General features: G+C 36.0%; 1 protein-coding gene across 4 annotated transcripts in view; it reads left to right on the forward strand.

Moving 5' to 3' along the window:
• The window catches only part of alk (ALK receptor tyrosine kinase), a 419,464-nt gene that overhangs the window by 290,193 nt on the left and 101,436 nt on the right, over window positions 1–27,835 (forward strand). Inside the window, exon 1 of one of the 4 annotated variants that reach the window (XM_089120561.1) lies at window positions 24,325–24,407. The exons of the other annotated variants lie outside the window; for them this stretch is intronic. The gene's annotated coding sequence lies outside the window, so the exon portion shown is untranslated. Of the gene's footprint in view, window positions 1–24,324; window positions 24,408–27,835 lie in introns of those variants that run through there. 4 annotated transcript variants of the gene reach the window in all.

Raw genomic sequence — 27,835 nt, forward strand, 5'->3', positions numbered from 1 at the left:
CATTCATTTAATGGTCCGCTTTAGACATCCAACTAACTATTTGTAACTTTTGGTAGGGTTAAAATAAGTTTACATTTAGGTGCAAGTTACTTATAGTCAGTAGAATGTCTGTTGGAGGACCATCATAATAAAAAGGTAGCAGATATTAAAAACATAAAGTGACAAGGGTCAAGTGTGAGCGATTAGTAACTAAGGTGACTAACAAGGAAGACAATTTAGACAAATGAAACATGAACTAAACACAGAAACTCAGAATACAGGAACAATGGGAAACAATCTATATTTCAAAATAAGAGTCTGAAACACAAGACAGGGGCTCCATCTGAAATATCATACCTCCCTACTATATAGTATACTATATATATATATATATATATATATATATATATATATATATATATATACTTCAAGTTTCTGAAGTGTGCATTCAATGGACACTTCACCTTCCCATGAGGCCACGGGAAAGCTATGAATTGCAGATAATCTACATAACTGACACTGGTAGAGTGCCAAAGTTCTGAGAATGTTCCCTGTTATCTGGATAAGTGCTAGAATTTACTTGAGTTTGGCTTATTGATATATCACAGTTGTTGTATCATCTGTTGTAAAAAACGAAATTAATAATATCATTATAAAGTGTAACACACCATTACACACATCAACTGAGCTTCTAGCAAAGTATAACACTAGAGAATTGTGACTGTACATAAATATTTCAAGATGAACAGACTTGCAGTTCAACTAATAAAGTGATTCATATTTTACACAATTTAATTAACATACTGCAGCAAATCCAGTGAAAAATGTGCACCAAATTAAAAACATGTGAATATGACTGTAAATGAATGGCTTTGTTTCACTGTTTACAGAAAAGAGCATTCTGACGAACAGTGCAAACAAAAGTGCTGCAAAGCAACAGATAAAAGTTAGCTAGTAGTAGATGAAATCATTTTCTTAGAATAGGGTGACCACTCGTCCCGCGTAGCGCGTGCGCGCACAGCGTTTGAAGCCCAATTCATGCGTCCCGCAAATTGAGACCGTGTCACGCATAATCAATGCTTGCTCAAAAAAAAAAAAAAAAAAAAAAAAAGTCGGTCAGTCTATATCCTCGAGACCCAGGCAGCCAAAAGTTGTGCCTGAACTCGTTCACGTTCATGAACTCGTTCATATTGTGGGTGAACTGAATGTATTGTTTTACTGCCTGTCCTGATTAACGTGTGAACTCGTTCATTCTGGTGTCTGTGAACGCACGCTCTCTCAGTTTAACTTCGTTCAATGGGGTGCCAGATTTCTATAGAGCCTTCCAGGCGAAAGCCGGCTAAAACTCAACGTAAACAGGGCTTAATATGTAGCGAAAAAAAACACCCAATCTGGCAACACAAGCCACCAGTGTCGCACCGTGGCCGCCGTTGACAAAGGCGTCATATGATAATTTAAACAGATTTTATAACGAGGTCGGTGAAGATGGGAAAAACCTTACATTTCTGTGCAAACTTTGAACTGAACTAGTTCATTTTAAAATGTGTGAACTAAACTTTGAACTAGTTCAGAAAGTGAGAACTTCCCCAAGACTGGTTGCCACTCCCACGTGACCTGCTGACTAGGTTGATGTCAACTTTTTCATTGTTGTCATGACAGCACACCTTGTCGTTCCGTGAACCTCTGGAGTCGTGAGTTTAGACTTTTTTTTTTTTTGACTTTTTTTAAAAACTGTTCCTGTGGTGTTGAGGAACTATAATTCCTGTTAATCCTATAATTTTTTATTTTTATTTATTTAAAGTGAATTAATTGTAATGAAAAATAAATAAAATTAAATAGCTAAAGTAAATCGTAAGTGGAAGTGCATCTGTCAATTCATTGAATGTTAAAAATATTCATTTTATTTAGAAAAAAAAATACACGTTGGTTGGCCTATTCATGAGCATATATCAGCAATTACACATGTTTAGGGAATAGGGCATTATTAATGTATGTGCTAAGGTATGTGCTTTTTTTATAACAATTATTCATGTACAAACAGTAAGGCAATAGTAGCAATTCTAGATAGGGGTAAACCACTATCAGAGTCTGCCCGTCGGATGGGGGCACAGCCGCGCCAAGCAGTGTCCCACATTGTCCCTCAGAAACATACCCCTTGTCCCCCCTTGGGCTTATTAGCAGGTGGTCACCCTATCTTAGAATGAAGAAAAACCTTTAAGAAAAGCTAGATTTGCATTCAAAAAAAAAAAAAAAAAAAAAAAACAACGCTACAAAAACATCTAATGAATATTTTACCAGTGTATTGCAGGTGGACAAAGAAAACATCTTCCAGATGAAAAGGCACATTTTGTTTTGCCAATATATTTGTGTGCCGAGAGGTTTTGCTGGTGATTGACAGTGAAAGTCCGTGAGGAAGGTTGCTCTTAGACACACAGTACGCTCTAAAGAATGCTGGGTTGTTTTAACCCAATTTTGGATGAAATATGGACAAGCACAGCCATTGGGTTACATTTTTTTAAATGACATTTTTAACCCAATATTTGAGTGTGTCCATATTTGAACCAAAATTGGGTTAAAACAACCCGGCATTTTTAGAGAGTAATGAAGTCCTCTTGCTCCTGAACTCCTATTCCTCACATTCTTCACTGTTGAGTGTCAGGTTAGCCTCGGCTTGTTGAGGCTAAATAGTATTAGCTAAGATGGTGAGAGCTTGATAAAACCACGAGTCGCCGTGTCACATACTGAGAATATTCACATATCATGCTCTGGAAAATGCTGCCTGGAGATGAAAGCGGATCATTCTGCCACTGTGCTAACCCTATGGAAAAGAAGTGTGCTTAATTGTATTGAATGAGCACTTGCAGTGTACTTCAAACCTTCAAAGTTTTTTAAAAACCTTTTTACTCCTTTTTTACTTGCAGATATTATAATATACTACTGAAATAAAAGGCTACTTAAATGTAGAGAGTAGACTTTTATGAATACACTCACCTAAAGGATTATTAGGAACACCATACTAATACTGTGTTTGACCCCCTTTTGCCTTCAGAACTGTCTTAATTCTATGTGGCATTGATTCAACAAGGTGCTGAAAGCATTCTTTAGAAATGTTGGCCCATATTGATTGGATAGCATCTTGCAGTTGATGGAGATTTGTGGGATGCACATCCAGGGCATAAAGCTCCCGTTCCACCACATCCCAAAGATGCTCTATTGGGTTGAAATCGGATGACTGTGGGGGCCATTTTAGTACAGAAAACTCATTGTCATGTTCAAGAAACCAATTTGAAATGGGTACATGGTGGCCATAAAGGGATGGACATGGTCAGAAACAATGCTCAGGTAGGCCGTGGCATTTAAACGATGGCCAACTGGCACTAAGGGGCCTAAAGTGTGCCAAGAAAACATCCCCCACACCATTACACCACCACCACCAGCCTGCACAGTGGTAACAAGGCATGATGGATCCATGTTCTCATTCTGTTTACACCAAATTCTGACTCTAAATTGATTATGTCTGACCATCTGAATGTCTCAATGGAAATCTGAAATTCTGACCATCTGAATGTCTCAACAGAAATCGAGACTCATCAGACCAGGCAACATTTTTCCAGTCTTCAAATGTCAAATTTTGGTGAGCTCTTTCAAATTGTAGCCTCTTTTTTCCTATTTGTAGTGGAGATAAGTGGTAGTAATAAGTTGACATGAAAAGTTACTTATAGTCCGTAGAATGTCTGTTGAGGGACCATCGAAATAAGGTGTTGGCAGATATTAAGTAGACAGTCTACTAATACTTTAGATGACATGTAGTTGCGTACAACATTGAAAAAGTGACGGTTGATGATCCACCCAATGGAGCTGACCTTTAAAGATAAAGTTGATGTGGAAAGCAAAAAAATTGTATTATCATTTAATCTGTGTCCATTGCAAACCATGCCTTTTCTGGGTCAGTATGTCCAACTTGGGTTGTTTCGTCAAGTATCTAGTGTAAATGGAGATATTGGATTTTTACACTTTTATAATAAGATGTAACCTGGTTGTCAACAATACCAAACTGGTCATCAAGACCTGCAGTGTAATTGTGGCCATATAGTATGGACCATCGAAATAAAGTGTTACCAAATATCTTATAGTGCAACAGACTTTCATAACTATTGGTGATTGGCGATACCACCCTACTTATACCCAGAGGTGGAAGTAATGAATTACAACTACTCAGATTACTGTAATTAAGTAGTTTTTTCATGTACTTGTACTTTCATGAGTACATTTTTTAGTCTGTAATTTTCCTTGTACTTGAGTACAAATTAAGTTAAGTAATGTACTTCACTACTTTAAAAATGCCATTAATTACAAAGTACTTGTACAATTTGAATTCAACAATTATTCAAATCTTTGACCAGCATTTGGGTATCCAATGGAAATAACTGATCGTGGGCGGGCCAATAAAAACCCTTGTATTTGGAGCGGGAAAAAAGCCCGGTTCCTGGAGAGCTATATTCGTCCTCACACGTCCTTCAGTTTGTATTTTAGTGTTATCAAAGAACTTTGCCGTAATGGACATGGACATTCGAGACACTGAATTCATTGAAAATTCCGAAGAAATACCAGATGACGAGTGCCCATGAGCCCACATGGAGGAGTTGTTCTTATACAGAGGAAGGAAAGGAGACGTTTTATAGAAACTTTGTTTCTGCAGTGATATGTGATAGTTCAGTTGTTTTCGTTTTTAAAGTTGGGTAGACCTCATGATAATTTGACTAAAAACATCACTTGAAACATGAGCTTCAGCATTACTCAGGTGACAAGCACATATCCCGTAATAAAGATTTAGCATTGTAAACTTAGATTAAAAAATTATATTGTATGTCATTGTCAACACAATGTTTTATTAATATTGAATCCGTGTTTTAAGCTTACAATGAAGAGTTTAATAATGACTCTTTCATAAAAACAGTATCTTGCCGGCCATGACCCACTGGCATAACAGTGTAACTGCACTGATCGTCAGTCTGTCTAGATGGCACATTTGTGTCAGTGCTAAATGCTGATAACTTTTGAAACTTTTGAAATATTAGTAGGGTACTTTTGGAAATCTTTATTGTAAAAAAAAAAAGAAAAGAAAAAAGAAGTTTATAAATAAAATAACCCAATAAGTTTATTTATTTTGCATTATAATTCATTAATAATAATAATCATATTAGACCATTTTTATAACTTGGTTTCCATAAAAGTAAATAAATATCACAGGCTAAAAGTAATTAGTAATTAGAACTTAAGTAGTTTTTGAGAGGGGTACTTTGTACTTTTACATAAGTACATTTTTAACACCAGTACTTTTGCTTGTAATCGAGTATTATTTTAGCAACTACTTGTACTTGTACTTGAGTACAAATTTTCAGTACTCTTTCCACCTCTGCTTATACCATTAGCACATTAACAATCAATTATTTGAACAAATATAAATAAATATACAGCTCAACTTTAAACATCTGGTTGATAGATAAGTTATAATGTTAAAGGGCAAACTCTTTCATATGCATCTAACTTTCCCTGCCAAAACTGTGTGCATGCATATTAACTAATGTACCCATACAACTTTACAGAGTCCTCTTTCAGACAGCTAATTTATATCCCGCAAACATACAACACAACTAGGATGGATTTTCAGCTTTCGTGTGTGCTAGTGTTAAATTTGCATCATTCTTTAATAAATTCTTACATACTATGTGAGCAAAAATGGGAGTTCAAAACAAAACATGAGCTGCTGTGATTTATTAATGTGGTCTCTTTTTGAACTTTCTATTTTTTATTTTTTTTTTGTCCCTGTGTTGAGTATGAAGTTGACCTGTTTTTGCGGGAGGGCAGAGCATTTTAATGAAATCCATTGAGAGCTTTGCTCTGCCTATTTGGACTGTGTTGACACTGTATGCCATCTATTTTGCATCCATTTTCTAAACAAAACTGCATTTCTCTGCATAAAAGATTCAGATTGTTTCTGGCTCAAAAAGCCTTGTCCCTTTTGATCATCGCCATTTAGACAACTTGAGACCTGAGGCATTTCCAAAATCCACAAAAATCAATGGTTGCTTTAACATTTGGCACATGATTTTGGCAGCCATAATAACACTCTGTCATGCTGCTATGGCTGCTTGCATCAGTTGTCGTTGAGCGATAAAGCACGCAGGGATGCTCTCACACTGATGAAAGAATATGGGCTTCAACAATAATTCATTCAACTTCGAGTCACCCTACTTTGGTGTCACAACATTAGAATTCATAGTCATGTTGAAAAGCTTTGAGAATTTATGATTGACAGGACAAAATCACAGTTATTAGTTGCATCACATGGACTAGCTTCATTCATTCTATTCAAACAACAGTTTGTGGTTATAAATCAAATAAATGAATATTCTTAATTTTAGGATTTGTATTATTATTTGAAAAAAAATCTCAAAAAGCAACTGAAGAGTTCAGATGCAAAAGCCTCTAAATGCCATTTGAAATTTTCTTCTTTAATGATGCTTTTTATCAAACTTGTATATTTAAGTTCAGTAATTTCACTTAAATAACAATTAATAGGTAATTATCATTGCCATTTAAGTGAAATCACTGAACTTAAATATACAAGCTTGATAAAAATGATCATTCTAGAAGAAAATTTCAAATGGCACTTAGAGGCTTTTGCTTCTGAACTCTTCAACTTTAAAGGAGTAGTTCACTTATAAAAAAAAAAACTGATAATTTTTTGATAAAGATTGCTGATAATTTACTCACCCCCATGTTATCCAAGATGTCCATGTCTTTCTTTCTTCAGTTGAAAAGAAATCAAGGTTTTTGTTGATGAAAACATTCCAGGATTTTTCTCCATATAATGGACTTCAATGGGAATCAAACAGACCTTGAACCATTTGGTTCCCATTGAAGTCCATTATATGGAGAAAAATGCTTGAATTATTTCATCAAAAACCTTAATTTCTTTTCGACTGAAGAAAGAAAGACATGGATATCTTGGATGACATGGGGGGTGAGTAAATTATCAGCAAATGTTTTTTTTTTTTTTTTTTAAGTGAACTACTCCTTTAAGACATGTTATTAAATACAGTACAGACATGATAAAAATAAATAATAATAGAAACAAAAACAAATATTTGTGTTTGTTATCTGAGGCAAATGCGTTTAACCCAATGAAATTGGAACTTAAATTCCATTGGGATTAAAAAGTTTGTAATTTAAATGAATTTGTCACCTGCCAAATCATAAAATATTATACATATTGTAATGGGAGTGTGTTGAAAAAGTCACTAAATAATTTACTCAACTGAAGATTTTGACTCCAGAGAAGAAGTAGTAAAAGAAAGTTCTCACCCTAAGAAGTCCATAAAAATAGGGCACAATGTACTGTGTTGGTATGAACATTTTCCGTATTGATTTTTTCACATGTATCCGTATTTTCTTATTTAAAGGACAGAATACACGATTATTTCATGTCAAACCCTGACCCCTTGTACAAACTCAGACATTGTTGATCAGTCCTTTTTCACTCAGTTTGTTTACAGACAGCATATTTTATTCAGCGTCCTGAAATGACCTTCCTCGTTCGCACACAGAAAAAGGAAAAAGTTGGCGAAGAACTTAAGTGAGAAAAGGAATTAATGATTTAAAAAATAAAGCATGATTGTGTCTGCTTGATAAATAATAGGAAAATAATGATCTGTTGAGGAAAGAGATGGCATGGAGGAAATGTGTTGGTGTTGTTAATTAGGTTTCAGCAGGTGGTTGAATTCTTTCATTACATCTCTCTCACAGACACTCAAGTGTACTCACGAAGAGGAATGGTAGCTAGAGAACTGCCCTTCACCACAGCCCAATTGTGTCCATGCTCTTTTTTTGAGCACTACTTTTACATTAATCAAAACTTGAGTGATGCCATGGCTTTTTTGGGGATCAGATAACCAGTCAATATTCCTTGTTTTAATGATGTTGTTGTACGTCCACTCAAACTTAGAAGACCAGGCCTCACAAACAACAGTGAATACATCAAAGCCTTGTTAGAAGAAGGAAAAATACACTCAACCATCAACCTCGCTTATTACTCGCTGACCTCATGTAGAGAAGGTCCCATGAAGCACTGATAATTCAGGAGTTCAGCCAATGCTCAGAGCTTTAATATTTTGTTGGATGAAGCTAAATGTCAGAATATTTAGAGCGGCGAAACGGGAATCCAAGCTTTTATCTGCTCCTAAATGAAACATTTTAAGTGTTAATCTTTGATTTCCCAAAGTATTTGGGCCACAATCAAATTATTAATTCATTAAGGGTCCATTTTTTTGAACCCTCTTTTCAACATCAACCATTTGGCCTAGAAAACAGATGAAATTACTTTTTTTTTTTAAATATTTGGGGCAATTGTGAGCCATTTTCTCTGGTTAATTTGCATATGCACAGATCCAGCCCTACATATCACGTAATGTATAGTGAACAAATTTGTGATTTTTGCAGTTTACATGGAGACAATAATATTATTTAAAAAAAAAACAAAAAAAGCAGTTCCTCTGGGTGCAAGAGCAGAGAAAGTTTTATGAATATATAAGTCAAATAGAGATATTGATGGCTGACAGCTACGTTAGAGTCGCTCTCGCTATGGCCCTTGTCAATCACCACAACTGCAAGGCAAAGAATGTAAATGTCAGTGCTGTTAGAAGGGCCACTCTGCAAGCAGCCAGTGTGTATAATGGGTCCTCTTGAACAGATCTCAGAAAAATAGAGCAATTTGTTTAAGCGAATACTAAATCATGCCAGTCAGATTCAGATATCTGCTGTTTCAGTTTATGGCACCATCAGAGACAGTTTCGGAGAAAAGAACATATCGAAAATAATAAGGTCTAGGTAGAAGCAAGTACTTTGAACTGTGCTTAGACTAGATCTATTTTAGTGCCTGTACCGATGTTGTTTTTGCAAGGATTGAACAGTCGTGTAGGCATTGCTATATATGTGATCGAGCCACCTGTGAAGGGGTCATTGTGAAGTAACAACATCATTAAGAGCTTCTATTTTCAGCCTAAGAATGCAGCAATATAACGCTCATAAATAACGACCACATGCAGCTACTAGTGGAAAAGAACAATGCACGATGTGCATTGTGAAGTGGTTGTTTTTATAGTGCCATGTAAACATGATGAAACTTAAACATATTAATTTATAAAATGGAAAAATATAGAAAATGTGCAACTCATTTGTTTTATATACTGTATAAGAGATGAGTTTAAACATAATAATGCATCATCCAATATATTAAAGGGACACTGTGCAGGAATCCCGTTTTTGTCAAACAGCGACCCCTAGAGTTGCTGTGGAGTATTTAAATTTAACGTTATTGCCGTTATCATTATTTCACCATAACAAATATAGAGAGTCTCACCATTCATTTAGGTGGCCTAAATATATTAATTAATATATTAGAATATGTTCAGTAAATATTTTTTTTTCTACCACTAATGTAAATAAAAAATGTTCCATTTATATTCAACATTCAATCAATTTTCCGATAATACATTTGAAATATTCAAAAATAAAAATATTCAGCGTACATGTAGGCCTTTGCATTTTGAGAGATGACACGCCAATCTATTAACACAATCCCAGTCAACGAGATAAATCAAATTATACTATATTATTCGAATTGAGTATAATGAAACGGTAAAGAATTCCCTAATTTTGGCGCAGCACAGCTAAAAGCCCGACCACAGAACGACCTCTTCTTGAAATGTGGAACTGTCAAGATCTGAGTGATAGAGGAGCCAAGTTATGAAGAGCTTTATAGGTGAGCAACATTCTGTAATGGATACGATAATGAACAGGAAGCTAATGCAACTGGAATAGAATTGCCACATAATTTGAGTTATGATTGTACCACCACAGAACTATTTAAGACGTTTCGAGCGTTGAACTGTTGTCATTGTATTTGCCATTGGCAGTTATTTACAGACTGTATCGGCGTAGGACTGGCAGCAATGGAAAAATAAGCTAATATACCAACTACAAGGTAGCATGATACCAAAGTCAAGCTGAAATGGATTAGCCCTCGGCTAATTTGCAAGCACAAAGCTGTGTAATAAAAAAGGTGTGCTATACAAGAGGACCAAACGCATTTGCGTCTTGAGTTTGCAATGATTGCTCAAGGCCTCCTCTCAGTTTTATTTGTTTCATCATTGCGCACCTTTGAGTTTCAGCTGCCTCTGATTTTTGCTCCAAATACTGGCAGAAAACAAAGCTTTGCATTCAGAGCCGTACAGGCAGAGACACCGCTACAGTAAAAGCGTGTTGATCAAGGACATTGGTTGCATTGTCAAAGACCTCTTAAATGAAGTAGGCTTCATTTAACACTAGAGTCAAACTTGCTGCTTATTTTGTGGTCATTGGGTTGTGACAACATGGCCAACAATTGGTAGATGTCCATCTAAATTGGTCAAACAGCTTATACTGTACAAGCCTTCTTCGTAAGTAAATCAGACACCTGTATTAAGAAGAAGCACTGGAGAACAGTGAATAAGGAAACATTATACTATTTATGTTTACTTTTTTTGCAACCCAGAATCATTGTAAATGCATGACTCTGCCTACATAACATTAAGCAAAATTGCAAGTCAAGTCTATTCAAGTCAAATCCCCTTTATTATAAAGCACTTTTTACAATACAGATTGTTTTAAATCAGCTTTACAATGATAACAGGAAAATAATGCAACAAAGTTTGTTTCAGCTGTATAGATCTGCACTCATCTAAAGGATTATTAGGGTACATGGTGGCCATGAAGGGATGGACATGGTCAGAAACAATGCTCGGATAGGCCGTGGCATTTAAACGATGCCCAATTGGCGCTAAGGGGCCTAAAGTGCACCAAGAAAACGTCCCCCACACCATTACACCACCACCACCAGCCTGCACAGTGGGAACAAGGCATGATGGATCCATGTTCTCATTCTGTTTACGCCAAATTCTGACTCTACCATCTGAATGTCTCAATGGAAATCGAGACTCGTCATACCAGGCAACATTTTTCCAGTCTTCAACTGTCTAATTTTCAACTGTGTATCACACGAAATACGTTCTGAGGAAACTATTTTGCAAATCGTAATTACGTTACATGCCAACATATAAGCAGTGCTATTACGTTTGTCCTTAACGTAATACTATTGCAGTGCTATTACGTTTTTCCTGAACATAATACATCCAAGCAGGTTTCTTTACTATTTATGCATAATCGTGGCATTAAAATTTTGACTCTTTTGCATTCAACTGTCATATCAGTTAAGTTTTCCTTCGCATTTATTAATATAATAGACCAACGTTACTCATAAATATATAAAAAGCATTTTCTCCAATAAAACACAACATACTGATACATTCACAAAAGACATACATTTTATTAGCTTGATGTAAACCAAATCCTAGAATCCATACGTTGTTTGCAAGAAACAGATCCAAATCCAGCCTTTTATCCAGTGATCTTCATCTTCATTTCTCAGCAGCGACCGCAAACGTCAAATCCGCGCTGGTGATTAATTCAAATTCAAATAATGCGCCTTCAAGAAGCGTTACGACATGTTTTACGGCAGTGATATCAAACGCTCATTGGCTCTCGCCTGCTTCGTCACAGATTGCGACATGCCGTGTTTCAGTCGGTGTAGTACATTCACATTTGAAATGGAGAAGAGCGCGCGCCTTCAGACAGAGAGCGAACCGAAATCAGATTAACATTTTGGATTAACGTTAATAACTTTAATTCTGATCTGTACCTCATACACAACTACTATAATACTGCCAGAGGACTGCGACTGCAACGCATCATCATGTGAACGACTTTTGGTAATGTTAATAACAAATAAATAAATTATTGTGAAATGTATCTGTCTGTTATGTTTTTTTTTCTTAATTGTGTTACCTACGTAGTTTTAAGGAATGGTTATGGTTAGGTTTAGGGATAGGAGTGGGATTAGTGGCTCAAAATATATTTTAATGCTAAAACTCATTTAACTACACATCTCTGTCCATTACGTTTTATCCTTTTTATATTTTGTATAAAATAAATGTTTTTTGGAGTAGGATTAAGGGGTCTTGTTACATTTATCTTTAAAAGTGAAAGTATACAGATATCGTTATGATATGAAACATATGTAAATAGTTAACGTTTTGTAGCTGTAAACACGTAATAAGGTTACGTTTAAATGTTGCAAATACGTCCATATTATACGTTTTAGCATCTATCCAAACGTACAAAAACGTAAATCTACGTATTAACAATGAGACATATTACGTTAAGGACCAACGTAATAGCACTGCTTATATGTTGGCATGTAACGTAATTGCGATTTGCAAAATAGTTTCCTCAGAACGTATTTCGTGTGATACAGGGTTGCTAATTTTGGTGAGCTCTTGCAAATTGTAGCCTCTTTTTTGGAGCTTTCATTTTCACAAAGATTTGTTTGAACAAGCTGTTGTTTTTTATCATTGTTCACACAATCTCTCTGAAAAAAAGTTGGTAATTTTGCATGAATAGCCATTTTATTTTCATAATGAGTGACAGCAACAAAACTGTGGGGTGGAAAATGATTGGATCATGACAAGTTGGCATACATATCAGAATAGCCAGGTCCCTAAATACACACTCTCTGCCTCAACAATGCCAAATAGCAATTTGGCTGTTGGTTAAAGCAACACCAAGCAAGTTTTTTTTACCTTATAATAATGTTTCCAAAATCGTTTCAGTGGTTCATCAAGTTGTAACAGGATAAAAGACTTATGCCTCCATTTTGTGGTCCTATATCTGCTATAACCATGCTATGTAAGATTGCCAGATCGCGTTTCTGTAGTTCTAATGAGACATAAGAAAACTACAAATTTGACTTGCTTTACGTCAAGCATTACAATAGACCTCATTCAGGGCAGCGCCATGACAGGTATGAAAGTGAGGCTGTGAGGGATAGACTTACCGTGTTTCCAATGGCATCCGCTGTAAAAAGCTGAATAAAGCGGCTAGATTACTTACAATTTTCCACAGCTTACATTGTCGGGAGTTTTTTGTCAACTGACATTTCTTAGAAAGATATTTTTCCACTGTTTCATGAGCAGAACAATCCGAAAACACATTAAATAACAGTACAGCCCATTGAAGAGATGCAAGTCTATCCCTCACAGCCTCGCTTTCATTCTCATTAAAAATCAAAGATGGCGCTGCCGTGAATAAGGCGTATAGTCATTTTTTTCCCCTTTCTGATGTTGCAATACATCATACTTTCATGAAATCGTACTCTACCTTGTCTGTGGACATTGTTCATTCCATAGCCGGTGCTGGATAAACATCGAGTGTGTGTGTGTGTGTGATAGTAGGATGTGCTAGGCTTAATTATTTACGACAGCGGTAATGGACTATTCCACTTCCAACCTGTAGGGCGACCACAGAGGAAAAGTTACTTGGTGTTGCTTTAACCCCCCTGGGGACCAAGGTGTATTTGGGGTCCTTGGGATGTTTTGACATGCTTTTTTCATTTATTTATAAACATGTTAATGTCAAAGGTGTAAATTTACTCTATATAGCACAAACGGGGCTAGCATAATATATGAGCAACATGTATGTACATGTTTGTATTTTTAAGAGAATAATGATTATGCGTGGTTAAAAAAAAATATTTAAAAAATTAAAGAAAATTAAATTAAAGTTGCTGAATTAAGACCACTCATTGTCCAACAGCTTGACCTCAATAGGACATGCATATTGTTGTAAAGTTGATTATGACATTGACTAAGGTACAGTATATGAAGACGTTCGCAATACAGCAATGCACATGCAGTAAGTATATTCTGATTTAATCTTGACTTAGAGAGTTAAAGCAACACTTCGCAAACTGTGTTAGTTTCACAGACACTGTCATTAGACATTAAACTGCAGAGAACTGAAGAGAATTACAGGAATACGGCTGCTTCAAAACAGAGCCATCAATGAGTTCAAAGAGTGTAAAAAAAACAAGAGGGATGCTGGGAAAGAGAGGGAGCATGGTACACTGAATGCATTATTAGTGGAAATCTGCTGTATGTGCGGAGAGGTGGAACAAAGTGAAAAAATAAGAGAAATGTGAAAGTGTAATACGGTTTGTTTTTTCTGTGTCCATGTGAACTCACAGTAAAGTATAACCTCTCTCTGAAGGCTTGTGTTCCTAACTTCCCAAACACTGAGTACCATTAGCTGAAGATGAGGTCACATGTCATAAAGTTAAAATTGGAATTGTCCGTGCGATAAATGAAAAACAGACCATCGTAATGAAAGGGTGATTGAAGGCTTTGCATTAACAAAACAAATCACCTTCCATCTTTGTAGTGTTGACAGTTTCACAAAAGCACCCAGACCTTCATTCATAGCTGCATTTTTCCCTTTTTTTTTTTTCTATTTCCCTTTTTTTTAAGTCTGAGGATCCTGGGTAATTGAATTTCAACCATAATTCAGTCTAAAATGCAAGCCGCTTGTCATGTGATGTGACCTTTTTTTCCATATTCTTTCATCTCAGCAATTTCATGACTTAAGGGCACAGCGACAACATATTCATTGCAAGAATTATACATGGAAGTTAACATCAGCGTGTTTTGCATCATATGTCTTGTAAGGTAAATCAACATTTTTAATGATTTTAAATGTCTTCAATATGGTGTGAATGCTGCACAGGGAAACTAATGAGGCTGTTAGTTATTGTGTTTCACGAAAGAGAAAAGTAACGTGCCGAAATATTCCGTCAAAACACTTTGATCTTTGAATCAAACTAACCAAGCAATTGGTTTACTTGCAATTGTCTCTGCATATCAAGGAACAAGTATTTTATCATTGAAAAAAACACCTTAAATCAATTACATGGGCACTACAACAGCATAAACCAATTGAACCGAAGATAAGAAGCCAAGAAAATAGTGTTTTGGGTTAAACCCAGAGTAAAGTGAAGCAAACGGTGACAGCTCCATTGAATGAGAGGGGACAGGGGAGGAATGAGACGAGTGAGAGACTACAACCACTGAGATCAATTCAAAAGCATCTGACACACTGTGATTCTCAAGAGAGAAGTAAAGAAATACGTCTTAGATCTGACACCGCTTACCAACCTGAAGGAGATCTTATCTTTATGCCTCACTTTAAGTACTGTAGTGTTTTTTACATAGAATGTGAATGTTTAAATGTTCAAATAAAAGTGTTAAATAAGGTTGATATTCATATAAACTATTAAAATCCATGTTATAACGTTTTGATTTTATTTTTATTATTTACATTTAAATTTACATTTGGTAACACTTTATTTTGATGGTCCTTTTTAACATCCTGTTGACTAAGTAACTTTGCAACTAAATGTCAACTACTTCTCATTAGAGTAATAGTAGACTGTCTACTATATCTAACACAGTCTCATCCCAAGAAGTCATATTTTGACCATACGTCAACATCCGCCTTTTTAGGCTACCCCTAAACGTCGGTTACATGACGATCCCGGGCCGTCATACAACTGACGCTTTACCTTTAACGTCGGTTAGGTGACGGGGTAAGTTTAGGTCTGGGGTAGGGTTAGGGTCCGATAACGTCATCTAACCGACGTTTAAGGGTACCCTAAAAAGGCGGCTGTTAACTTATGGTCAAAAGACGTCCCAAGACGTCAGTTAAATGACGTCTTGGGATGAGACTGCGCTGCTATATCTGCTAACACTTTATTGTGTTGGTCCTCTAACAGACATTCTATTGACATTAAGTAACTTTGCAACTACATGTCAACTTATTCTAACCCTAAACCTACCGATGTCTACTAATACTCTACTAACTACTAACAATAAGAGATGTAGGTGCAATGTTACTTATAGTCAATTGAATGTGTTAAAGGTGCATTGCGCAAGTCTCTGAGTTTTTGCAGAACTACGCCCCCTCTGGCGGCCAGCAAAACTGCAACCAGAGGTGTGCACGCTCATGGACCAAACGCACACTTGTCTCTTTAAATCCATCTTCTACTTTTGTGGAAAGTTGACTAAAGTTTTATCGCTCGAGTTGTCTTCGCTGATACGGAGAATGACGGCGAATACACAAACCTATAGCCAGGTGAGTGTGAACGTGCATGACGTCATGCCCGGTCTCAAATTCGAGCCCAAATCCCTCTTATTTATTTTACTGTACAGTATCATAGAGGAAATTGCAGTGATAAGACAAGGGCTCCTTCAGCCCATCAGGCAATTGTTTAAGCACGTATGGGTTAGAAAAACTGGTATTTTTAACATGAAATGCTGCGCAATGCACCTTTAAAGGGACCATCCAAATAAAATGAAACCTTACAATTTTGTCAGCATTAATGTTAAAGGATTAGTTCACTTTTGAAAAAACTTTTGCTGATAATTTACTCACCCCCATGTCATCCAAGATGTTCATGTCTTTCTTTCCTCAGTCGAAAAGAAATTAAGGTTTTTGATGAAAACATTTCAGGATTTTTCTCCTTATAATGGACTTCAATGGGAACCAGGTCCAACCGAGGTCCAAACGACAGTTATAACAGTTACAGATGCAGCTTCAAATGTCTTTAAACGATATCAGACGATGAATAAGGGTCTTATCATGCGAAACGATCGGTTATTTCAAAACTTATTCCAAAAATGTAACTTTTCTAAGGACAAATGCTAGCCTTTCTCCATTCTGTGAGGCGCGTTTGCAACGTCACGTAATACGTAATTACGTTCAAAAGGTCACGGGCGACGTAGCCAGAAGTACAGAGTCAGAGTGTTTACAAGTTGAACGCATAGGTTGAACGTGAAAACTAACTCAAACGCCGTTTACAAAAAAGGAATTAAAAGGTAAAACAACGATGTCGGACGATTTTGATTCTGTACTTCTGGCTACGTCGCCCGTGGCCTTTTAAACGTAATTACGTATTACGTGACGTTACAAACGCGCCTCACAATATATTAAAAGGCTAGCATTTGTCCTTAGAAAAGTTACATTTTTGGAATAAGCTTTGAAATAACCGATCGTTTCGCATGATAAGACCCTTATTCATCGTCTGGTGTCGTTTAAAGACATTTGAAGCTGCATCTGAAACTGTTATAACTGTCGTTTGGACCTCGGTTGGACCTGGTTCCCATTGAAGTCCATTATAAGGAGAAAAATCCTGGAATGTTTTCATCAAAAACCTAAATTTCTTTTCGACTGAAGAAAGAATGACATGGACATCTTGGATGACATGGGGGTGAGTAAATTATCAGCAAAAGTTTTTTAAAAAGTGAACTAATCCTTTAACACTGTATTTTGATGCTTCCAACAGACATTCTACTGACTATCAAGTATGTCAGGTTATATAACCCTAACCTAGTTAGTTGATATGTAGATGCAAAGTCACTTAGGCCTCGTTTACACTGCATGGTTCAAGTGGCCCAAATCCGATTTTTTCCTCTCATGTGGCACAGATCGGATATGACCGGTGAACGTGTAAGCAGGAAAAAAACTCATGGATTCTGATTTTCTCAGATCGGATTCAGGCCTCATTCATATATCGTGAGCTTAGGATTATAAGGTTCTATCTCCATTTTTGGTCGAAATTGAGTTTTTGACATAATCTGATCCATTAGGTGTTTATTAATGCCTGCGTGGTGTTATTTTTGTTAAAAAAAAAGATCCATAGATGCTATAATAGAAGATTATACTACTACATAACAGTTTTGCCAGCTGGGATGTAAAAACTCTGATGCTCAATATCTCAGAACTACCCTAAACGGAGTTAGAACCTTATAATTCTAAGCTCACGATATGGTAATAAATGGGATATGAATCGGATACATGCATTTGCATGTGCCATGTAAGCAGACAAATCAGATATTCCCCGGTAATGCGAGTCGTACTTCATCAAAAAGTGCACAATTATAGGCGCGATGGGAGAAAGGATACACACAGTGGAGCAATGCGGAGGTTTCGTGTCTTTTGAGTAAAAATGCAGGGTTGTTGCAGAAATAAATACGTTTGTGAAGACATTTCACGAGATATGAGGCATCGTTTGCTTGAGTGCCCGTGGCTTGAGCCTCTCGTCTTTTTTTTCTCCGCCGTACGAGACCAAAGTTTTGATGACTTATTGAAATATTGTGGGAAGAAAACACTGGATAATTTGATTTGAATCTGCATCCATAATTTTGTGCTGTTTTGCTTAAAGGGTTAGTTCACCCAAAAATAAAAAAAATTAAGTCATTAATTACTCACCCCATGCTGTACCAACCCCGTAAGACCTTCGTTCATCTTCGGAACACAAATAAAGATATTTTTGATTGAATCTGAGAGCTGGATCAGTCCTACATAGACTGCCTAAGGGACTGGCTCTTGACGGCCCATAAAGTCATTAAAGAAAAGGTTTAAATATTCCATGTGCCTACAGCGGCTCAATTATAAGTTTATCAAGCGACGAGACTACTTTTTGTGCGAAAATAACATAAATAACGACTTCATTCGACTATTCTATTACTTCCTTATGGGCGCATGCGCGAGAACTGAGACGAGGACGTTCTCATTCGTCTACTTCTTGTTACCGGCTGCTCACCGCTTAGGAGTTTTACCGCCCCCTACCGTATAAGATGATGTGCTGATATAGCCGGAAGCGCAAAACTTTCTGTTTACAAGCAGAGGAAGATGCGTGCTGTACATACGCTTTTCAATATGCGTATTTTCCGCACTATAAGGTGCACTTAAAAGCCTTTAATCTTCTCAAAAAACGACAGTGTTTCTTATAATCCGGAGCGCCTTATATATGGATCATCATCTTATACGGTAGGTGGCAGTAAAACTCCTAAGCGGTGAGCAGCCGGTAGACGAATGAGAACGTCCTCGTCTCAGTTCTCGCGCATGCGCCCATAAGGAAGTAATGGAATAGTTGAATAAAGTCGTTATTTATGTTTTTTTCGCACAAAAAGTAGTCTCGTCGCTTGATAAACTTATAATTGAGCCGCTGTAGGCACATGGAATATTTAAACCTTTTCTTTAATGACTTTATGGGCCGTCAAGAGCCAGTCCCTTAGGCAGTCTGTAGGACTGATCCAGCTCTCAGATTCAATCAAAAATATCTTTATTTGTGTTCCGAAGATGAACGAAGGTCTTACAGGGTTGGAACAGCATGGGGGTGAGTAATTAATGACTTAATTTTCATTTTTGGGTGAACTAACCCTTTAATTTCCCGGGTCAGAACGTCTGCATTTGGTAGTTTCAGCAGTGTATAGTGTAAATGCAAAAATCGGATATGGGTCACTTTTAAAAGATGATCTAAGCAGGTCGTCAAAAAAAATCGGATATAGTCAGAAAATCGGATTTGGCCATCAAGACCTGCAGTGTAAATGCAGCCTTAGTTAGTAGAATGTCTGTTGAAGGACCATCAAAATAAAGTGTTTCAATCAATCAATCAACAAATAAACCTGATCATATCAGTCTGGTAATATCAATTTAGGATCCTAGCATTTTGGTTGCATTTCTCTTCCTAGCTTTACCAAGGAGGCATGCTGTCCCCCATCTAGATCCCACTGAAACCGTGATGAATGCTTAGAAGTGGAATCCTTACGAACTCCAAAGATTGTTCCATCCATGTGAACCCACTACTAAACTGCATATCAACTTTTCACAGGCGATTTCACATGTCTATCAAACAATCTGTCCCCCTGAGTGGGCAGTTCTTGGCCAGAATAAGTGGGACAGACTCTCTGTCGTTTAGTCAAAGGTCTGGTTATGCAAGACTAGTGTGCCACCCACAAAGCCACAGCTCAAAAACACTTTCTTTTGTGCGTGTGTGTGCGTGTGTGTGCGTGTGAACGTGCGTGTGTGCAGATAGTCCTAAATCTTCAGTCAGAAAATAGTTTCTTGTTGCTTAGCAAAAAAAAAAAGTGCCTAAATGTCAAATGATGTGAGATATTGCAGAGATTACAGGAGTGTGTATGAACATGTCTGCACAGCGACACACTAGTCTGCTTGAGCACATAAACAACCCGAGCTTCTTTCTACTATCTTGTGCGCCGAGCTCTAAGTGTCAGACACATTGCAAAACCAATTACAGGTATAATATGATTAGCTCTGCCAGAGTAATTCAGTCCAGTGGATTTAAACTCACAGGAACCCTCGCGAACACACTCCGAGCCCAGGACTGCCACATTACGTTTGGCTGCTAGCAACCCAAATCCTGATTTGTTCTGGCTCTCGTTCCTTCACAACTGGCATCCTTCCCTCGCTTCAACCTTCGCTCCACCCGTCCGGATGGATGGAGCGGGACAGAATGAGGCGGGAGCTCATCCATGTCCAGTGACAGTTTAATGATGTCTTCTTGGTTCCATTCCACATCCCATCACGCACCCAGTGTGTCCGGATCTTTTTAACCGTACCATATTTACACACATGGCAGAGCGTTTCACCCTGATACCCTTGAGCAGCTTGTGTGGGTTATATGAAGACGTAGGGCAGGATTGAGAGATAACGCAGGTTAACATTTATGTGCTGCGGATCATGTGTGTGTGTGTGTCTGAGTCTGGAGTCAGGTTCTGGCCATTGAGGGGTTTGTTGGATAACATTGCGGTCAAGACCCAGATCAGTATCTCACGGTCTTGATGAATCACTGCAGCTTTTTCCTGCTCTGGTCATATTTGTGTTGTTTCTCCATCCATGTGCTGGAGATAAATGGCATGTGCAGGGTACATAACGTACACAGTTTTATGCATTTCTGAAGGGAAACACAATATGGCTGTAAATCATAAGAGTCTGGATTATGGTTGGATGGTTTTATCCATCAAGGTTTGTTTGGGGATGATAAATGTATGTTGTCATCAATTTTACTGTTGCTCATAATTTGTCCAAGAGATGCAATGGAGTGTGATTCAATATGACTTTTTGTCATAATTCTGACTGATATAATTGTACTTTTTGGTAAATTAAATATGACATTTTAATTCACAATTTTGATATTTTCAACTTTTTGTAACATAATTTCAAATTCTTGTCTCAATTTCTACCTTTAATATTATAATTTTTATGACGTTTAAGTCAAATTTTTTACATTTTTATCTCATAATTTTTACTTTGTCAATTTAGACTTTTTATCTCATATGTTCGACTACTTTTGATCTCATACTTGTGACTTTGTCACAATTTCTGCTTTTAATTAAACTTTTTGTCATAATTATGACTTTTTATTATAATTCTGACTGACAATTTTACTTTTTGGTAAAATAAATATGACATTTTAATTCACAATTTTGATATTTTCAACTTTTTGTAAATTGACTTTTTATCACATAATTTCGAATTCTTGTCTCAATTTACCTTAACTATTATAATTGTATGACGTTTAAGTAATAGTTTTTACTTTTTAATCACATAATTTTGAAATTTTGTCAATTTAGACTTTTTTATCTCATATGTTCGTCTTCTTTTAATCTCATACTTGTGACTTTGTCACAATTTCTACTTTTAATTAAACCTTTTGTCATAATTATGACTTTTTATCATTATTCTGACTGTCATAATTTTGAAGTTTTAATCTCATAATTACAATTTTTAAATCATAATTTTGACTTTTTTTCCCCTTTTTATTATTATTCCCCTTATTCCCCTTTATGTTGCAGAAAAGGGCTCTCATACAAAGAAAAAATGCTTTGACAGCTTGAAAAAGTCCCAGATCAGTATATATATATATATATATATATATATATATATATATATATATATATATATATATATATATATATATATATATATATTATAATATTATATTATTATGTATTATTATATTATATATATATTTTTTTTCTGGATTGTGGGAAACATTAGCCAAAAAATACAATAATGCACACACACACACACACACACACACGGTCAAATGTAATGCTATGCTGCCTTTGATTTTCAACAAATTTGACTAATCAGTCTTTATATACAATTCTTTTTGACAAATTGTGTCCTATTAAAACAATTACAAAGGAATCACTTGTTCCAGCTCCTCCTCCGGTTCTATGAACTCACAAAGAAAAGAAATCAGTCCTCAAAGGATATGCCAACTGGTGGTAAACATGCTATTTTATTTGTTCTTTTTCACTTTGTTTTATTCTGTCACTTTGCTCTTGTTTGTTTCCTTTGTTCTTTTTCATCACTCACTAGAAGTGTGCAGTGGTAAAGCTGAATGTCTATAAGGTTGGTTATTTGCCTCAGATCAGGAGACATGAGCCAGAGACGGAAGTGTGCGGTTGTTAATTTTAGCCAGCAGGGAATAATATAATGTATTCGCAAGCGTTTTCCCAATGCACAGTATTTTGCAAAATAGTGCCTGGACATAAACAAATATCAGAGAATGTAATTGTTGCTTTTCCAGATGATTTGCAAGTGATTTTACCAACCAATTAGCCCCGCTGACCCCTGCCACGACGTGACGCTAGCTCGCCCTCATCAATTCACGTTTTTTTTTTTCTTTCTTTTTTTTTTTTTTTGATGTCATCTTGAGAAAAGCAAAGGAAACCTCACTGCTATTCTCTTGAGAACTGCTAACCGTCAGCCAGAGACATTTTCAGTTTGAATCGAGAGATTCGTTCCACAGCTCATGCATTTAAAAGTTAACGGGATGCACATTTGATCTATATGACTGCGTCCTATCTCAAGTAGCCCAGCGTAAATGCCCTATTTGCAACGACCGAAAAAAAAAAGATCTTCCTCTTAAATACATCCCATTCCATTTGAGGAAGTAGCATTTATTTGGCCCAGCTTGTCAAAGTGCTGCATCTAATCATCAGTGTGTGCAGTCTGTCTCTGCCAGCTTGTTATGCGCCATGTGATTTGACAGTCAAAATCAATGCCACTTAAATGGGCGGTGCGATTTTTCTGAAGCCCCGAGCCTCTGGTTTTTCCTCCTTCTATATTGATCTCATCTATCTAGTGTGATTCTGAGGATCTGCTGCCCTGGGCTTCATGCCGTTCATCCTCAACATTAGCATGCAAATGACATTTTGTTTTTCTGAATAATGCTCTGCCTATGCAGTCGAGGTGTCATGATAGAAGGATGTGTTCTTGTTTATTGGATAATGTCACTCGTGTATGTTTCTATTAGTTGGTAATATATAATTGTGATTAAGGACACATATATAATGATTATAATGTTACGTTTAATAATAATACTATATTTAAGACATATTTGCATGTATATATACTACTTGTATTCATACATCATTTATATTACATATAAATATAAAGGTTGTATAAGCGTGAAGCTCGACTTCCATAGGAATGAATTGAAAACGCTCGCTCCGCGCTAGTGGACACGCATCGTCAATGGACCGCGGCCGGCTGGCGGCAAGCCGCTTTGAAATACAAGGATTTCGAGGCCGATCTCATAAAAGTTCGTTTTTATAGCACGAATGTCCTTTCTCGTGCCATTTATACAGTTTTTGCGACCAAAAACAGTTTTTGCGTGTATATGGTACGCGTTTTTCGCTTGCATATGATACGCACTTTTTGGCATCTTAATACGCACGAACTCCCGACCCCCTCCCCCCTAAACCTAGTGCGTAGCATATACACACACTTTTTTTTTTTTTTGATAAATGACATTCGTGGTATAGATACGCATTTTCATGAGACTGTGTTGGGATTTCTACTCTCAAAATCGACCAGCCATGGCTTACTATTGTTTTGCTCCAAAGCCATTAGGGTTAGGCTGACTCTTGATTCTATTATAAGGTTTAGGAAAAGACGTTTAAATTACTTAAATATAGTAATATAGGCTATGTAAAATGTATTTAATTGTTTTATGCAGGTAAAACATGTTTACATTTCTTTGATTGCTGCACATTTGAGACATGCACCAATAAACCAAAAATAATTTGGCAATAAAACTTGCTTGGCAATAAATATGTTTCTGATTAGGTTTTATAAAAGATATTTAATTCATGGTATGAACAATTTTGCAGATTATTTTTAAAGGCAATTTTAAAAAATCTAAACATTTAGATTGTGAATGTTAATTCACTATTTTGCTATTTTGTGAATAGCAAATTTTGCTAAAACATTACAAAGACTGTGAACTGTAAAGTACTGAATTGTGGAGTTGGACAGTTTTGCAGTGCACCATTGCTGTGTTCAGGTTTTTTTTTTTGGGCTGGGCTAAAACGATGGCTCGATGACACACTGGAGCCACTGAGCCCCTAAAAATATGACTATCAGTTTGCCGCAGTTAGAAACTTGCTTTTACTGTCTGTGGTTATGGTTAGAAATAGCATGGAGTTACAAACTCCTGTACAGTAGGTGGCGGTATGCACCTAAAAGTTGGTTGCAATCTGCCAATAATCAAGAGAAGAAGATTGCCGAAGTTACTACAGCCTACAGTTTGCTAGCTAGCAAAGTCATCGATTACCGTCGTTTAAGTAAGTATATGTTTCCTTTTTGTGTAACGCAATATTATGTTTACATTGTTTTTAGTTTATCTTTTTAAAATATCTAAGTAGTCACTTTTTTTCTTGCAGTATACTGCTAGTCATGTTGCTAGAGTGGCTAACGTTAGCAAGTGTTAGCTAACACATGCTGTTTTGCCTTTGTTAGGACACAGCAATGTTGCTAGTGACGTTAAATGTAGAAATGTTATTAGCTACTTAACTTACAGTAGTTAGCCAAAGCTTTACATCTAGAAAGACTAAGTTTAACTTGTATAATAATATATTAATGTATATAGGTTGTGTAAATTATTTTGTTTGTCCGAACACGTACGCTGCTAGTTCAAAACACCAACTTTTGTACGTTGAAACTGACGATGGCCTGTTGCTAGAGGAAGACGTTCTTGTTCGCCAGCCACTACTTGTGACGTCACGTGCAAAGTATGAATTCCCTGTCTTGCAATCACAAATGACAAGTCACTCTATTATTTAGCATTCATCTTTCAAGGATCTTCCAGATGCCTAACTAAATAATTGCATGTTGCCAATCACGTTTGCTAGGATAAGCAAAATGCCCATTTCAAAGCATAATATTGAATAATATACAAATAGCATTTTTTGTTATAGCAGAGACATTCCTATTCTGTTAAATATGGAATGCTTTGATGTTTTCAATCTTTTGCAGCTTTCTTATTAAATAATATAAGTTATCATCATCTTTATCAAATGCAGTATGTTTGTCTGGTGCATTATTATAAATACATCAAATGTGTTTGTTTTCTTAATTTCATTAAATTTTTTATCTTCTCTCACATGTTTTGAAATGACCATAACATGTGATGTATATACATATATATTAGGGCTGTCAAATGATTAATCGCATCTAAAATAAAAGTTTGTGTTTACATAATATATGTGGGTGCACTGTGTATTATTTTGTATATATATGAATACACACACACATGCATGTATATTTAAGAAAAAAATATTATTTATATATAATATAAATTATATATAAATCTATATACATGAAAATCTTTCTTAAATATATACAAGCATGTGTGTGTATTTTTATATATAAAAGAATTATACACAATGCACCCACATATATTATGCATAATGTAAATACAAACTTTTATTTTAGATGCGATTAATCGCGATTAATCGTTTGGCAGCCCTAATTTATATGTATATAAATATATCACATTGCCAATAACAACAGCTGCACTTATGCAAACAAACACCACAGCAACCAAAACACATTTTGTAGGTGGCCTTGGTGACCTCAAAAGTCGCTGAGGTTTAAACGTAACAAAGCATGAGCTGAAACAGCAAAATCCAATTAAAGATCGTTAATGAGACGCACATGATGAATTGACCTGCAAGAGTTGGTCGCCGCCCATATATTAAAGTTGATTTTGTAATGGCCGCCCGCGTGTCCACATGAAAAGACACTCAAAGGTCAGAGCTGGTGTTCCAGAGCCTGTCGGGCCGCATGATGATGTTTTATTGAGCTATAATGCTAATAATAATGAAAAATGTTATCAGTAGCAGTGCTTATTAGTCATGTTAATAACTCTTGCTTGAGAGAGTTTTATTTGGAGTCGAGGGATGTCCCACAGGACGCTTGATTAATTAGATCAAAATGTTTAATTGAGGTGCTACAGAGAAGCACAGATGCTTATCACAGCATTGGAGGAGAGCAGGCAGATCAAGAAGGTGTTTTACTGCTTTATCTCACCCTGTTTTCCATAATGATAATCTTCAGAATTCATTAGCACAGGAAATGAATACAGTAATTGGACTGCTTGCTAATTTTGCAGGTGGTGATAACCCAATATACTTCCTGATCCCGGCATAAAGAGAAGACGTTTACTAATGATTGACTTTACATTATGCTGATTATTACATGGATAATAATAAAAAATAAAAAAAAACTCCAATTTTTTTTTTTGTCATCATGTTTATTGAATTATCGAATGTTTATTTTACAATTTAAATGTGGTAACACTTTACCTGAAGGGGTGTGCGTAAGACTGACATGACACATGACTTCATAATGCCATAACATCATAACATATGACATATGTTATGGATATGAAGGAAGTTTATGCATGTTTGTGACAACTGTCATTAAGTGTCATTCGCTCAGTTATGACATTTTTAATACAAATATGATATTGTTTGAGATGTCTTTTGAGATGTTATGACACCTTGACATAAACCAATACATCATCTTATACGTCAATACGTCAGTCTTATACACACCCCTTCAAGTAAAGTGTTACCTTTTTTTTTGTCAATTTTAGCTTTATCTCATAACTAATACTTTTAATCTCCTAAATATTACTTTTTGTGTCACAATTTCTACTTTTGATATTATAATTACTACTTTTTTCGACCCTTATGTCAGAAATGGGCTCTCATATAAATATGTTTTGGCAGCTTGAAAAAGCTAAAAGTGGATTTAATGAGGGTTCTGGATTATGGAAAACATTGGCTAGAAAGTACAGTATGCACTAACACGCATTTCAAAAATTAAATGCATAAGCATAAAAGCATACAACCAGGTGCATTTAGCTTACTTGTTTCAGTGTGTTATGATTTGCGATGCACTAATTATTATCTTATATGCTATTTAGGGCTGGTAGTATGCAAATTTAAACACAGCCTGTCTCTCTCTACTTTATTTTTGCATTATTCTACTGAGTCTATTGTAAATAAAAATACAATAAATGGAAAAAAAAAAACAAAAAGACACAATATTCAGCTCAAATGTGACAATCCTGAAAATGTGGTATTAGTTTACACATTTTTGGAAGTAAAGAACACAAACATTTTCTTAATCCCTATTTTTGATTGTGTTATTTTAACCCTTATGCTGCATTAGGGACATTTTTGGTCTTTTGCAGTTTAATTTCTTTGACCATTTTGGCTGTTTTAATGCAAATGGTATGAAATTTGGCAAAATTGTGACTTTTTGGATACATGTAAAAAATGTGATCCCATTTTGCAAAATATGTATAACACACACTGTGTAGATCAAATAGTAACACACAGACCAAAAATGGCCCATTGAAACCCATTAAAACGTTGTTTAAATCTGAGGCTGTCAGTAATACATGAAACATGATTTTTGCACAAATATCCTTTCATTTTGAAGCAAAAGCATTATATTTGCATTACATAGTGTATTCCACCAGATGACGTCACTACATATTTATTCCCTATGGGTGGAAATGCACCTTATTTTAGGCAATAGGCAATGTTTAATAGGTGGCCATTTTTGGTCTCTAACGCGCTAAGTGGGATTTTTTGCAAAGTGGGACTGTGATAATCCAAATCTAAAGTTTTCTCTTTGCATTTAGTTTATTGAAAATAATTGAATTTTTGTGTTTTTTCCTCTTATACAAATCGATGGT

The sequence above is a fragment of the Pimephales promelas genome, chromosome 15 (assembly GCF_988280905.1).
Source record: "Pimephales promelas chromosome 15, fPimPro1.hap1.1, whole genome shotgun sequence".
NCBI classification, from domain to species: domain Eukaryota; kingdom Metazoa; phylum Chordata; class Actinopteri; order Cypriniformes; family Leuciscidae; genus Pimephales; species Pimephales promelas.